This window comes from Capsicum annuum, chromosome 8 (genome assembly GCF_002878395.1).
Source record: "Capsicum annuum cultivar UCD-10X-F1 chromosome 8, UCD10Xv1.1, whole genome shotgun sequence".
Lineage (NCBI taxonomy): Eukaryota > Viridiplantae > Streptophyta > Magnoliopsida > Solanales > Solanaceae > Capsicum > Capsicum annuum.
The window spans coordinates 142,540,435-142,556,813 of record NC_061118.1 but is presented as its reverse complement, the minus strand read 5'-3'; the positions used below and the strand labels follow the sequence as shown (position 1 = coordinate 142,556,813).

Sequence of the window (16,379 nt, the reverse complement as noted above, 5' to 3'; positions counted from 1 at the left end):
TTGTATTTTGAAAATGGATTCATGGACTCTATGGGTGAAAGGAACCCATAGATGAACACCTAACATACCTTAATTTGTGAGTTTCTTGAAGTTCTTGGTGAATCCTTTGAGATTGCTCTTGGTTTCTTGAAGCTAGGATTTGTAGTTTTGAGAGAGAATGTTTTTAATTTAGGTATAAATTGAGTGAGTAATGACTTAAAATTTTTTTAAGGATTAAATCTCATATCTGGGCATGCTAAAATCATGGGAAAAAAATTTTTAACCCTAGACGAAATATTTAATTTCCATCAAAAATTTTCAAAATAGGCACCCGGCGTGATGCGGTGCTATCGCGTCGTGTCTCTGGAAATTGTCAATGGGGAAAATGCATGGTGGCGCAACGCGATGGTATTGCGGTGCCACTTTGATTGGGACCTGGAAGCTCACCACGATGCGGTGGAATCGTGTTGGTACACTAAAAATGGACAATTGTGAAAATAAGTTATGCCTCGATGTGCCGGTATCACGGTACTTCACTAGAAACTGACAATTGTCATTTTGACATACTCCGCGATGCGCTACTGCCCTGAATGACGGTGTTTAACGACTGAAACTTAAAATAGCCATAACTTCTGACCCGGTTATCGGATTTAGGAGAATTTTATATCATTGGAAAGATAATTCAATTTCCTACACAATGAAAGGATCTAAAATGAAAAATACTGAGCGCTTCAAAAATTTTATATTGGATAACTCATGAACTGAGAGTTAAGTTAAGCTTGAGAAATATGGGGTATTACATGATGTCTAGAACTTATTTAGTGTGTTTGTTCAAAGCAAAATAAAGAGTATAGGTTCAGGAGATGATATAGAAATTTCTTTGATAGTCATATTTCATACCCTCTTTTATCTATCTTTGTGCATAATCCTAGTTAACCCCGTTGAGCCTTTAGCTTATTTTCTTTGGTACCTTTATATGTAGCCTAATTTCCTTTCTTTATTTGACCTTAATTTTATCCAAATCTCCTAAGCGCTTTAGTTGAAAATTAATTGAGTTAAGAAGTTGAAATACAAGTAGAAAAAAGGTGAAAGTGAAGCCCCAAAAACACAGCTAGTGGTATTGAGAATTGATGTTTATTGAGGTTAGTTATGTAATGAAAAGAATAAAGATCATTCAAAATTGAATAATGTATTTGAACAGAAAATTCCCTTCCACAGTGTATGTGAATTAGTTTAATGAGATGGGTCAAAAAAAAGAGATATGTGAAGGTAGATGAGGTGGAAAGTTTGGTTGTTAGAGGTTTATCTTAATGTATATGTGATGATTTAAAGTGCTTAGGGAGGATAGTCACTATTCTTGGCCAAAATAGTTCCTACCCGTCTGTTAGCCTGCATTACAACCCTTAAAGACCTATTTGATCTTGAGTCTTGATAGTCTGATATTAGTGGAGTACTACACTAAAGGAAAGACTATGGTTCATCATGTGTAACTTGTGAGTTCTTTTTGAGAGTGAGCATAATTTGCTTTTTGTACCCATTTTTGTGACAGATTGCATCTATGTGAGTGATTATGGGTAACTCTTTTATTGTGAGGGCATATGTTTAATGATAGTGTGGTGATTTGTGTGATGTCCTTGGTTGATAATATACATGAATTGGCCAAATTGGTGAGTCAGTTCTTGAGAGTGTCTTGAAGTAGTATTCTTGAGCTTTCAATTATGTGTATAACATGCTTAGCATAAAAACTTGTATTTTGTGTAGTCATTATAGTACTAGCTTAAGTGTATTGCTTGTTATAAAAGTGTGGAGTTTTCTCTGATTATAATACTTAGAGTGAAGAGTTGTTCGAGGAAGAACAAGACTTTAAGTGTGGGGTGTTGACCTGAGGTGGATTTATGCACCTCAATGTTCTTATCCAGACTTATTTAGCTTAGTTTAGAGGACTTCTCTTATTATTAATGAGTAAATATTTGTATAATTGATCATCTAAGTGTTAAACTACTTGATTATAAAGTTTAAGGTATATTTCAAACAAGTTTCTAATCAATTTGGTCACTTAGAGTTTAGACGAAAAAACTAGAGTTACTAGCCTGAGCTATATGTTGTTCTAGTTTATCTCGATGGATTCTAGTGTATGTAATGAGTTACTAAGGGTATGATCATGTAATTCTATGTGTAAAAACTTTTTTATAGTGTTTAAGGTTCAATTAAAATAATCTAAGAGACAAAACACTAAGTTAAAGATCAAAAGGACAAAACTAGTACTCTTATCTTAAGTTACTAGTTCATCGTCTTGGATTGTACGTTGTGTTGAACTCTAATTTGTGGTGTTTAATGCTATAGGATGCTTTATGATTTTATCATGATGATATATGTATGATATACAAGGTGGAAATAAAGTGTAAACAATACCACAAGGCTTGGAATGGATGGACAAATACATAGGACAAGACTTGACCAAAAATGAACGTTTTGGAGTCATTGGCATGCCACGGACCTTAGGCACCACTTTAGGGCCATGACACACCCTTGTAAGAATCCTAAATGACCAATTGCAGTAGCTTGGCGTGATAGTGGCATGCCACGGACCCTAGGCCACGCGATAATGGCGTGGCACGCCCCTATGTTAAAATTGGCAGCTTTGGTCCAAGTATAAATAGGACACTTGAACATTATCTTAGACACCTTGGACGATCTTGGAACTTGAAGGGAGACTGGATAACACTTTAATTAGGATTTTTTTTCCCATTAATTTGGTTTATTTATGAATTTTAACATGTATTCATTCGTTGTAATTACAGTTATGTCCATGATCAGCTAAACGTCCTTTTCTGGGGTTAAGGCCAAGAACATGAGTATTATTGTTATGAATTGACTTGGTTATGATTGCTTATCAATGTTGGTTGTTTATTTATCCTTTTTATCACTATTTTAAGGATTCATAACCTTTATAATACATGAATAATCATATTGTGAACCAGAAAGGAGGAACAAGAGGATAGAACGTGGGATAGATAGAATAGAATTGTAATTTTCCAATTGAATGAAGTTAAATTTACAATTAGGATAGGAATATACGTATGTGCTCTATTTGGTTCAAGTACGGTATGAAATATGAACGTATTTAACTTAGCTCTAGCATCCCCGTTCAACGATGTAGTTGTAGGACTAAGTTAGATAATTGAATAGAGGTTTGGAAGGCCATAGTCATAGTATGAAACCCGTGAACCAACAACCAAGATAATCAATCTAACCAACGAAGTTTATAGCTTTAATAGGATTGTTCGCAGTGCCTTAACCCAAAGATTTTCCCCATAATTGTTCAATCCTTTACTTTATAGCATTTTTTAGTTTATTCTTAGTTTTAACTTACAATTACTTTTGGTTACGTTAGCACTGAGTTAATCTTAATAGTTGGACTAGTCTACGATAGTTGTTAACACAAGTCTTTGAGGAATCGACACTTAACTTGTAAAACATCATTATATTACTTGGTGAGACCACGTACACTTACGTATACGTTTGGGTGCAATAAAAAGTAAATTTGATCCATGAACAATCAAGAGTTTTAATTCTAGAAAGTTGTTAAAATTGTGTATTGCATATTAGCAGTAGAATAAATTTTGTAGTAGAGCAAATATAAAAAGTTTTGGAAACTTCCAAATAAAAAGAGTGTTTTGAGTTCATATATACTCCTCTGTTTCATATTATTTGGCTCGTAATAAAATAGTTGTTTCAATTTACTTATCTAATTTATGAAATAAAGAGAATTTTAATATATTTTTTCTTTCTACTTTTAATATTAAGTAACTTAATAAAATAATAGCAGTTAATTTTGAGTTTTAAACATCACTAATAAGGTTGGTTTAGTAAATACATCTTTAATTAAAAATTTAAAGAGTGTTCAAATTAATAGGAGTCAAGTAATATGTAACGAATGGAGTATATAAAATAATATATTGGGACAATTTTGGAAAAAAAAAAACAATTCGTAATTATACACAATAAAATAATCAAAATATTATTATGATGTATAAATTTTAAAAATTAACCAGTCGAACTGTATCATGAATGATGAACCGCCTTACTAATCATGAATTTGTTACCAACCTCATTATAATCTCATTCCTAATTTGGAATTAAAAAAACTAATGGGAGTTGGTAGGATTTCCCTCCAACAAACATTGATCAGTTATTTTAGTGTCCACATCATCAATAATGTTGTAATCACGGGAGAAAAGTCACTCCACATCAACATATTCAAATCGAAAAAAAAGCAAAAGGGAATAGAATAATTACACAAAAAGTTTAACTAGCAAATATATTTTATATTTAAATAGTTAAAAATATATTTTACATTTTATAGCTCAAAATTTGATTTGGTCATTCACTGTAAATTAACTTTGTTTTTTAGTTATATAGAGAACAATTCTCTCTAAAAAAAAATTCAAGCATATTGGTGAAAAATTCAGTACTATTTCAATTTCCACATAAAAAGAGTGTTTTGAGTTCATATATACTCCTCCATTCCATATTATTTGGCTCATAATAAAAATAGTTGTTTCAATTTACTTATTTAATTTATGAAATAAAGAATATTTTATTATATTTTTTCTTTCTACTTTTAATATTAAGTAACTTAATAAAATAATAGTAGTTAATTTTGAGTTTTAAAAATCATTAATAAGGTTGATTTAGTAAATACATCTTTAACTAAAAATTTTATGCAACGAATCGAGTATATATTAATGTTGAACTTTTTACCCTTCATTAAAAGTCTTTCTTTTAGATAAAATCGTCTTTTCTCTATATTCTCCTAATATTTAAGAGTTGAAAATTAATTAAATACATTTATGGTAAAATCTTTCCTTATTAGAAGTCATCAGAATTAATGATAATTAATACTTTTTTCATTAGTTTAAGAACATTAAATTAAAAAATTAAATAGGAAAGGTTTTCTTATTATAGTTAAACTCCTAAATTTATGGTAATTATTTTTAATGATAAAATATTTTTCATTGAGAAAATTATTCTAACTATGATAGAAAACTAGGCAAACATGACATAAAAGAACAAAAAGATAAGGACTCTTGAGAAAATTGAAGGAAATGTGTCTTTTAAGTCTTGAATGAAGGATTGGTGACATTGACCAATTTAAAGGGTCAAACATAATTAAAAAACTTGATTAGGTTAATTGTGGACTTGATTAATATTTTCTAAACTTTTTAATCTTTTCAAAAATACAAATTAACCCACACCCATAAAACTTTCCTCCCTCTGCAAATCAATCTCTCTTTTTTCTGTTTCTCTCGATAGTTTCTCTCTCTAACTTCTCCCAACCAACAACTTTTCAAATTTCTTCCTTCAATCTTGTGCAACTTCAACCTCTGGCAACAAATAGTTTTGAGTTCTTGCTCGTTCCTTTTTTACTTTCAACCGTCAGTCGACGTGACAACATTCTCCGGCGATATCAACTTCGAGTTCTTCATCGTTTCTTTTCGATTTTCATAAGTAAAAAATTAGGGCTTTTAAGTTATGATGAAAATGAGGAACTTGATTTGTTGGTGTTTGTTATTTTTTTATGTTTTTTGTTATTTTTTTAATGTTTGTTAATTTTTAGTTGAATTTCTCATCTGCATGTATCTGCTACTGCTGTTTTTTAATAATGGATAAAACATGTAACGTGAATCCATCAAATGAGTATTTGTTGCAACATATATGACTAATATGTTGCGCAGATTAGTAATCTATTGCAACATATATGACTAATTTGTTGCACAGATTAGTAATATGTTGCAACATATATGACTAATCTATTGCAACATGTATGACTAATTTGTTGCAACAAATAAGTAATCTGTTGCAACATATATGACTAATCTGTTGCAACATATATGACTAATCTGTTGCAACAGATTACTCATCAGTTGGATTTGTTTTATAGTGTTGTAATATGAATCCAACATATGGGTCATCTGTTGCAACAGATTAGTCATATATTGCAACAGATTACTCACTTGTTGCAATAGATGACTCATATATTGGATTCATGTTGCAGGTTCTATCTATTGTAGCAGTAGCAGATACACCAAATAAGAAATTCAACAAAAATTATAATTTTACTTACAAAATAAGCTATGAAGTAATGTCCAAGTGATATACGAACAAAATTTGACCTAAAATTTTTTTAAAAAATTTCAACAGGGGCACAACGAATAAGTAAAACACATGAAAAATTTCATGAAACAGGTAAAGAAAACAAAAATAATATACCATACATCAAATGCAAAAGAATCAAGGGGACAAACATTTGAGTTCTCCTAAAAACGTTTAAGTTCCCTAATATTTTAATTGCTTTCTAATAGTTGACCCATCTGTTACAACAGATTTTCTATATGTTTGATAATTTTCAACAGATGAATCATCTGATGCAACATGTTAGTCATCTGTTGATTCAAATTAAGCAATTATTAGTAATAACTAAATTGATTTAGCTAAAATTAAAGACGTCTCTACGACAATGGGACAAACATTTGTATTCTCCTAAAAATATTTGAGTTCCCTAGTATTTTAATTATTTTTCAACAGATTATCTATTTGTTGCAACAAGTTAGTCATCTATTGCAACAGATGTTTATAACAGGTTAATCATTTGTTTATTCAAATTAAGAAAATATTAATAATAACTAAATTACTTTAATTAAACTTGAATACAAGTCTTTAATACAAGACCTTAGACAGGGGGACAAATGTTTGAGTTCTCCTAAAAATATTTGAGCTTTATTATTTTAAATTGTTTTTCAACATATATCAAACTCGGAATCAAAATGAGTCACGGAATTAAAAAAGTGACCAAAATAGGCCACCTATTTAAAAGTTACCAAAATCGGCTAAACGTAATAATTTATTACGTTTTTTACTTTTTTTCTTAACGGTCAACTAACGGAGTTGACTTTTACAAAAATGTTTCTTATGTTTTATGTTTTACATTTTTTTTGTAAAACGTAAGAAATTCTTACGTTTTATAAAAAAAATATAAAACGTAAGAAACTCTTACGTTTTACACGATAATCAAGGAAAAAATACAATGAATTGTCAAATCAATTAAAAAAGTACTAAAAAAAGGAGTTGTTCAACGTAACAAAAAGTTACATTCTTAACTTTTCTATAGTAGTGGTCCCCCGCCCACAATTTCTTTTTCCACAAATGTCCCATCACTTCTACTTTTTCCTCTTTTTACATATGATAATTATGAATTTTTTTATTAGTTAAATTTATTTATATTTTACATGTAGTTCAAATAATTTATTTTTTCTAATAAATTTTTACGTTTTACATAAAAAAAATTAAAAAAGAAGTATCAATTATCTCATTAACTTAACAATTTTCTTATATTTATTCTATATCAAAAAATAATCACTTCTATACTTAATTATCCAATTTCTCTTTAAAAAAATTTATATTTTTGAGTTTTTCTCTACTCCAAAATAGTGAAATGTTGAATTATCGTCAATCAAATATGCTACTATATACAAAAATTATAATTTTTTAGGAGTGTTCCTAAAAAAATATATTTTCTTATATTAATTTAGGAGTGTTCCTAAATTAAATTGTGATTTTTTACTCCATTAATTATAATATGAAACGTATTTGTGCATGTGAGTCTCCTCAATATCCTAATCGAAACACTAATCAAAAACTACGATGAATCACTATCCGAAAAAATTAATTTCATATTTTTAACACACCAAAAAAAATATAATTATTGTATATAGTAGCATATTTGATCAACGATAATTCAACATTTCACTATTTTGGAGTAGAGGAAAACTCAAAAGTGTAATCTTTTTTAGAGAGAAATCGGATAATTAAGGATAGAAGTGATTATTTTTTTATATAGAATAAATATAAGAAAATTGTTAAATTAACGAGGTAATTGATACTTCTATTTTTAAATTTTTTATGTAAAACGTAAAAATTTATTACACATAGAAAAAAATAAATTATTTGAACTACATGTAAAATATAAATAAATTTAACTAATCAAAAAATTTGTAATTATTATATGTAAAAAGAGAAAAAAGTAGAAGTGATGGGACATTTGTGGAAAAAGGAACTGTGGGTAGGGGATCACTACTATAAAAAAATTAAGAACGTAACTTTTTGTTATGTTGAACAACTCATTTTTTAGTATCTTTTTAATTGATTTGATAATTCATTGCATTTTTTCCTCGGTCATCGTGTAAAATATAAGAAATTCTTACATTTTATATTTTTTTATAAAACGTAAAAAATTTACGTTTTATAAAAAAAATGTAAAACGTAAGAAATTGTAAAAGTCAACTTTGTTAATTGATCGTTAAGAAAAAAATAAAAACGTAATAAATTATTACGTTTAGCCTATTTTGGTAACTTTTTAAATAGGTGACCTATTTTAGTCACTTTTTAAATTTTGTGGCTCATTTTGGTTCTGAGTTCACATATATCTTATCTATTTAATAATTTCCAATAGATGAGTCATATGTTGCAATAATTTAGTCATCTGGTGCAATAAATGTCTATATTTGTTGGATAATTTTCAATAAATGAGTTAGCTATTGCAGCAGGTTAGTCATTTGTTGCAACAGATGTCTATATATGTTTGGTCATTTTCAACAAATGTCTTTAACTGTTTAGTCTTTTGCAACAGATTACTCATCTATTGCAACATGTTGATTGAAATCGTAATTAAACTTATCAATTCATCTTTAATTTTAGTTAAATCAATGTTGTTATTACTAATAATGTCTTAATTTGAATCATTTTAAATAAAACTGGTCAATTAACACTTTACTCAAGACGAATACACTTAGATGATCATGTAATTACTATGAGATTAATTGAAATCATAATTAAATTATCAATTTATCTTTAATTTTATTTAAATCAATTTAGTTATTACTAATAATTACTTAATTTTAATTATTTCAAATCAAATTGGTCAATTGATCATTCTACTTAAGACGAAACACTTAGTTGATCATGTAATTACTATAAAATTAATTGAAATTGTAAGTGAACTTACTAATTCATCTTTAACTTTAGTTAAATCAATATAGTTATTTCTAATTATGGCTTGGTTTGAATCATTTCAAATAAAATTGGTCAATTGATCACTCTACTCAGGACGAACACACTTAGTTGATCGTGTAATTACCATGAGATTAATTGAAACAGTAATTGAACTTATTAATACTAGTTAAATCAATTTAGTTATTACTAATAAAGTGGCTTAATATGAATCAATAGATGACTAAGATGTTGCAAAAGATGAGCAATCTGTTGAAAATGACCAAACAGATAAAGACATCTGTTGCGTTCCTATAATTTTTTTATTTTTAAAATATTAATTCTACAAAAGTGACGCTATTCATTGCAATTTTAAATTATTTTTATTTTTTTATATTTTTACAATAAGCGACGGACAGTGTTGCTTTTGTTAAAAATAAATAAAAATTAATTTTATAAAAACAACTATGTTTGTCGATATTTGATATTTTTAATTTACTATTAAATAATAATTTTATATTTAAAAAAATTAAATGTATTCAATTATATATTAAATACATTGATATCATAAGGTCAATTGATTAAGGTAATAATATATTGTTGAAGTTATAATATAATAATATAAGTTAAATTAAACGATAATTCATCAGAGTATATATGAAATACGTTGTATTACGAGGTAATATACTCGTGTATGTGATATATAGAGTACATATTTTGAAGTTGATAGTCAATCAAATATATATATATATATATATATATATATATATATTAATAATGAAGCTAATTAACCAATAATTCATCAGATTAATACGTTGTATTATTATATATATAATACAGTTTTCAAAAATTAATGAATGAAAAATTGTTTGTAGTATACGAAATGCATTGACATTATTATGCGATTGAAATCATTAATTTTATTTACATAATTTAATTATAATTAATTTAAAAATAATAATTTTATTTATTTTTAATATTAATTTTATATATTTACTATATTTATTAAATATCAAACTAGTTCAATTTAATTTTTCTAATTTATTTAAATTCTAGCCATTTTATACTCAATTTATGTCAATTGATTTTAATTTGACTCAATCGAAATCCCCAATTCAATCTTTTTTAACCCAATTTCTAATCTCAATTTAATTCAACTTTTCAATGCTAGTCTCAACCGTTCATCATATTTGATCAATAGTACCCTTGATATATTTGTAAGATAATTTTTACTTTTTTTCCATACTACCCCTTGGTATTAAGTTCATGAAGTAAGAGTTTATAAGTATAAAACTCTGAATTGAAAGCTTAACACTGAACAACAATAATTGTACAGTGTATGCTCATTTTGACTGTTGATACCAAATTTTGACCTCCCGATGCTCCTCTTAGGCTGCTATTTTTAAAAAAATTATTAATTTTTAACATTAATATTTTTTACGTATTATTTTGATATCAAATAAATAACGACATATCACATCAATGATTTTAATCAATTTATTTTTTTAATCTATCTATTTTCTAACCTGATTTTGTCAATTTATAATAATTTTAGTATAATTTTGTCTAATTTATTACAATTCTAGTTCAAATTATATTTAATTGGACTCAATTTCAATTTCCATTCAAATTTAGACCAAAATTTTAATCTTTAGATCTCAGTCGTTGATCAATTGAGCTAATGGTTGGATTAAACCCTATCCCTCTTGTTGACACCCAATTTTGACCGCTTGATGCTCCTTTTAGGCTGCTACTTTAGCAAAATTATTAATTTTAAATGTTAGTATTTTTATACATTTTTCTTGCACCAATCAGATTTTGGACGTGTCACATTCATGATTTAAAATGTAAAAATTATTTTTATAATTTTTATATTATTTTTATAATTTATTAATATTTATTAAATTATTTTTTTACAAATATGCACACTCATAATTTATAAATACATTGTCTAGTTTTCATTTATTATTATTATTATTATTATTATTATTATTATTATTATTATTATTTTGCAACTAATTCATTATTAACGACAATTTTCTAAAATATTTTTTTCTTTTTACGCAATCTTAATTTTACCTGTGTTGCCTATTTTAATAGCGATATCTGATTATATTATTATATTTAAATAACAGCCTGATTTAAACTAATTTTCCTAGTTTATTTAATTTCTAGCCAATTTGTGTTCAATTAATATCAATTTTATCCAATTTGATATTATTCTATTGTTTAACCCTTTTTTAAAATTACTTTAATCTCAGCCGTTGATCAAAATCGATCCAACAGCTGAGATCCCATCACCATTTTGTTTTTTTTATCCCTATTAACCTAAACTCTAATTCATTTTTGTCCTCACCAGCCGACCCTCTCTCTATGTACCTTCTCTTCATCTCTCTTACTCTCTCCATCATGTCTGTCGTCGGCGACCACACGACCCATTTCCTTTCCTCCTCTCCACCACCAATGAAATCCCAACCGTAGTCGTCTTCATTGCTTCAGATCCGAGCCACCACCGCCAAACCAGTCGGAGAAATGCATCACCAACACCGACGCCGCTCCCTCGCCTCCTTCTTACCCCCAATTCTTACATTTTGTTTTATTTGTTCCTTACTTCTCTTAGTTGAGTTTATTTTCTCACTTTAAATTTAAATTACAGGTGCTAGATGAAAAGGTGAACATGGAGGTAAGCTACTGTATAATAAGCTCTTTATCGTATCCACATGGGATTAACCGTTGATCTAATTAGAAAGACGTATGATGTTTTGCTATCAGTTGGATATTCGCGTGTTGTAAGAAGCGAAGTTCCTAGAGGGAGAGGAGGGAGGAAAAACTATGCACTGATAGGACTTCCCTTTCTTTTTATTATTTTGGTAACTGCAGCACTGGGAGGAGTAAATATTGCCAGGTATGTTGATTCTGAATTATGAGATAGCCTTTTGTTACTACTTGCTCGACGAAAAGCTTTAAGAGATGGTCTGAATAAATGTTTTCGTTATACTTTCCATATCAGATCCTATAGAAAAAGAAGGCAGATTATCCTTCTCATAATTCTTTTTCCTTTGATTAATCGTAACACACATTGCGTATTGATATGGTTTACTTTGCATTTTTATTTAGCCAAGTGATGCGGCTAGTGGACCCATTTCGCTCATGAATGCAAAGAAGACCACTTGATGATAGTGATCTTAATGATAGTCGTTGATTTCGTTGCAAATTATCTTCATATTCAATTATGATGATGTCTTGTGTGGTTGGAGCGAATCTTAGAATATTGAAGATTTTGGGTTTAAATTTGATGTTGGAATTTGAAGATAGTAGTTAATGTTGAAAATTTGAAGTTTGAAGATGCTAATGTTGAAATTTGAAGTTTGAAGTTTAATGTTCAATGTATTTTTGAGATGATTGTGAATTACAATGTTTAATTAGCCATGTTGTGTTAATGATATATGGATTAAATAAATATTGAATTGTAGGTTATGCCTAGAAGGAACAATTAAATTTGAGCTAAAATTAAAATTCATAATTTGTTATTGAAAATTGATGGGTTTCACTAATTTTTTTATATATAAATAAATAAATTACGGAGGTTTTAAACCCCCGCAATTTTTAAATAAAAATTTATTATAAAAAAATTAAATTTAAAGCAACGAGGGGCAACCACTGCAAAATAACTCCCGCAAATTAATTATGGTGCACTACAACAAAAGATATATATTACTATAAAATTTACCGTAGCTAAATATGAATTTTTTTGTGGCTAAACACTTTAGCTACAATATTTATTTCCGTAGCTTTCGTAACAAGATGTGGCGTTGCTAAAAGTTAGCTAGAAACTTTACATGATACGTGACTAAGAATTTATACTTATTGCTACAAAAAAAATGTGTTGTAGCTATGAAGGTTAAAAAATTCTGCCACAAAAATTATACTTGTAGCAAGTGTATATGTTCTTTTGTCACGACAAATAAAATGTGTAGCTATTTTCATATTATAGCCATGAGATGTCAAATTGTCGCAAAAACACTTAAGTTATTTGTCGCAGATTTAAATTTTATGGCTATTTCTATGATTTAGTTTGGTGGCAACAATACTCATATTTAGTCACGAATTAAAAGGTTATAGCTATAAATTAAAATACTTACTACAAATATTTTCATATTGTAGCTAAGAATTCATATTTATAGCCATGAACTACAAAGCACTGTAGCTAAAAGAATCTATATTTGCTATGAAAAGCTAAATTTTTAGCCACGTTCTTGATATGTGGCAGTTGTAAGAAGTATGTCTAGCTACGAATTCAAAATATCATAGTTAAATTTACGTATTTTTTTTGTCACAGATTATAGATTATAGCAAAAAAAAATTCATTTGCTATGAAAAGGTATTATTATTTTTGTGATAACTATACATATTTTGCTATAAATTTAAAACATTATAGCTAGTAATTTATAAATGTAGTTGAGGAATGACATAAAATTTATAAAAATTATAGCAGAATATTTTAAATCATGTAATAATGCAATAAATTAAAGAAAAGAGTTAACAAAAGTTTAACAAAATTATTTAAAACAATAAAACATCATTTAACGCACATGCTTTAACAAAAGAAAATGGTTGTCCAAGTACTTGACAATCTTGATTCTTTCGTCCCTCCTTCACAAGCTGCAATAACAATTAAAACAATCAAATAAGAAAATGATAAAATATAATAATTGCTTAAATGTTAAATTTAACTATTAATGTGAATATTTTCTTCAAGAAATTACATATTTACTAGATAAGTGATATAAATAATACAAATAAGTACTTACAGTTAGATTTGCATTATTTGATTGTCAACCTTGAGCTGCAGTCATCATTTGAAATTTTTCTTTCCATCTTCTACTCAACTCTACTAACTTGTTATCTGTTTCTTTCTCCATTTCTTTAATTTTTTATCAACCTCCCTTTTTAACTTCTTCCATACGCTCATTTGATTCTTTTCTGGTTGATTCTAATTATTTTATGAGTCGTACCTTTGTTGATCTTCAACCAAAGTATTCAGTAAGATTATTTTCAGGACCATATGCTCGAAGATATTCATCTTTTTCTGTTTCAAGTACTTTTACAAAGATACAATCATCATTCAAAGTAATTTCTCTTTTTTGTTGCTGCTCTTTTAATTGGCCAAATTGATCCTGCAATGATCTATATTAGTAGGCTACAAAAATATGAACTCCTTCATTAGTACAAATATATTGTAAATATTAAATAGCTAATTTTATAAGAACTATAAGAAAAAAGTGGATACAACTCAACAACAATAAATGGAAACATATTCCATAAGAGATGAAGAGTCCATTAACCCATTCCCATTAGGTTAGTATAATAATCAAAATGTACAAAGAGATTATATAGCTATGAAAAACATTTAGACTAAACTCTAAAATTCTAAAGTATCCCATCTTTTTGAGTTATATACCTAAATTATTATTAAGTGTGTGAGTTTTCTATTCGAATTATCGTCAACTATTTAATTTATCAAAATATACCTCAATTATCAATTTATTTATTTTTTTAATCTGAAATATCGCCTTGATAAATAGTTGTTGATAGTTAAGGCAGATCATAGATTTAATGAATTCTATATGCAAAAACAAGGTCCTCAAATTAATCATGATACATACCGATGATATTCTTATATATTGTTCTGGTAAGACTAATACTCTTAAGTTGATTATAAATTGCTTACATGAATATGAGTTGAAACAAAGTAAAGCATTTATCCTATAAATAAAGTAAAGCATGTTACTTGCTGAAAAGGCACGGGGGAGCTACTGTCAACCAAAACACAACTTCACCCTTGGGGAGCTACTATTAAAATATTTGACTTTGATCTAGCTACCTGTAATAGTGGGTAACTTAATTACTAAAAAGGTTTAGAAGCTTGTTCTGTTTTGAATTATTGCCAAAAACAGGTCTAGTTGATAATTTTGTATATAGTTAATATTTCTCGGGGAAGATGGTTCATAGAAACAAGAAAATAGATCAAAGAAGTATGAAATTTTTTAAAGTTCTTTGAGGCATTTGCTATGTTTAGATAACGATTTGCACTTACTCGTATCCTGCTAATGGATCAGGATACAACAATGTTATTATTATTGTTCTGTTGCTTTAAAATGATAATGTAATCATTATTCTCATCATATTTTCATCATTGTTACTTAGTATTGGCATTATCATTTGCATAGCTTGGTCTGGTGCATTCCTGTTTCATAGTTTGGTGAAGTGTGTTTTTTGCTGACAGTTGCTCCCCCCCGTGCCTTTTTAGCAGGTACTATGCTATGCTTTATTTACAGGTAACTACCATCTCAACCTAGTTGTTTTACGAACACTATAACTTGAGGATAAAACACTGGCACATGGTAATCTATACCTAATCTTGAATCCATTTGGGACAACTAAAACCGGTTACACAAATAAAATTGTCTCTCAGGCAACTTATCAAACAAGTTACAGGTGTCACTTTACTAACTTAATTTAAGCAAAAACGGTAAAAAACGGTGAGGTGATAGCTCTCCCAAAATATTGGGAATTATAGATCAATCATTCAAGTTCAGCCAACAACACCAGAATTTCATAATTTGAGTTCAAATTAAACAAAATCAATAACAACACACCCCATACCCATTATATTTCCCACAAGATATCCATTTCCCTTTATCAGTCCCATTCCATTCAAACACAGCAAGGGGCCACTTCAAGACAACACAGGCAACTTTTAGAAGTGTCAAACTTCAATTACAATACATAAAGATAAAACTTGAAAAAAATATTGTTACCAATCAATCCAATAGGTCTGAAAATAATGGATTTTACAATCAAAGATAAAACTGAAAATAATAATTAAAATGAAAAGCAAGTGGAGAAAAATATGTGTAATTTACCTTGAATGTGATTGGAGAAGTTGAGATATTAGTGATAGAAGAGAGTGAGGTTTGTATTATTTTCCAAGTTGAAGTTGAGATATTAGTGAAAGAAGAGAGTGAGGTTTGTATTATTTTTACTTTTTTCTAGTAGTTTTTTTAGGTTTTTGACTTAGTAATATAGGAAAAGAATGAGGTAATTTAGGTATAAAATAATTGGAAAAAGCTCAAATATGTCATTGAACTATCAGAAATTGCTCATTTATGCCGTCAGTTAAAAATTTAGTTCATTCATGTCATCGCCGTTATAAAATCGGCTCATCCATGCCATTAATTTTTAACGGTGGTTTTCAAAAACAGATTTGCCACATGGCCTTTTATTAAAGGTCCACGTCATTAATTAAAATTAAAAAAAAAGATCAAATATGCCATTGAACTATCAGAAAT

The 16,379-nt window shown here is 28.1% G+C and overlaps 1 long non-coding RNA gene across 1 annotated transcript; it reads right to left on the bottom strand.

Annotated features, from left to right (window-relative positions):
* Positions 1-13,516: 13,516 nt before the first annotated feature.
* Positions 13,517-16,102, bottom strand: LOC107879721. Its single transcript, XR_001677095.2, has 3 exons — positions 15,954-16,102; positions 13,839-14,204; positions 13,517-13,689 (listed from the first exon to the last, which is right to left on the bottom strand). It is a non-coding gene; the product is annotated as an uncharacterized LOC107879721 (long non-coding RNA).
* Between the last annotated feature and the right edge of the window lie 277 nt (positions 16,103-16,379).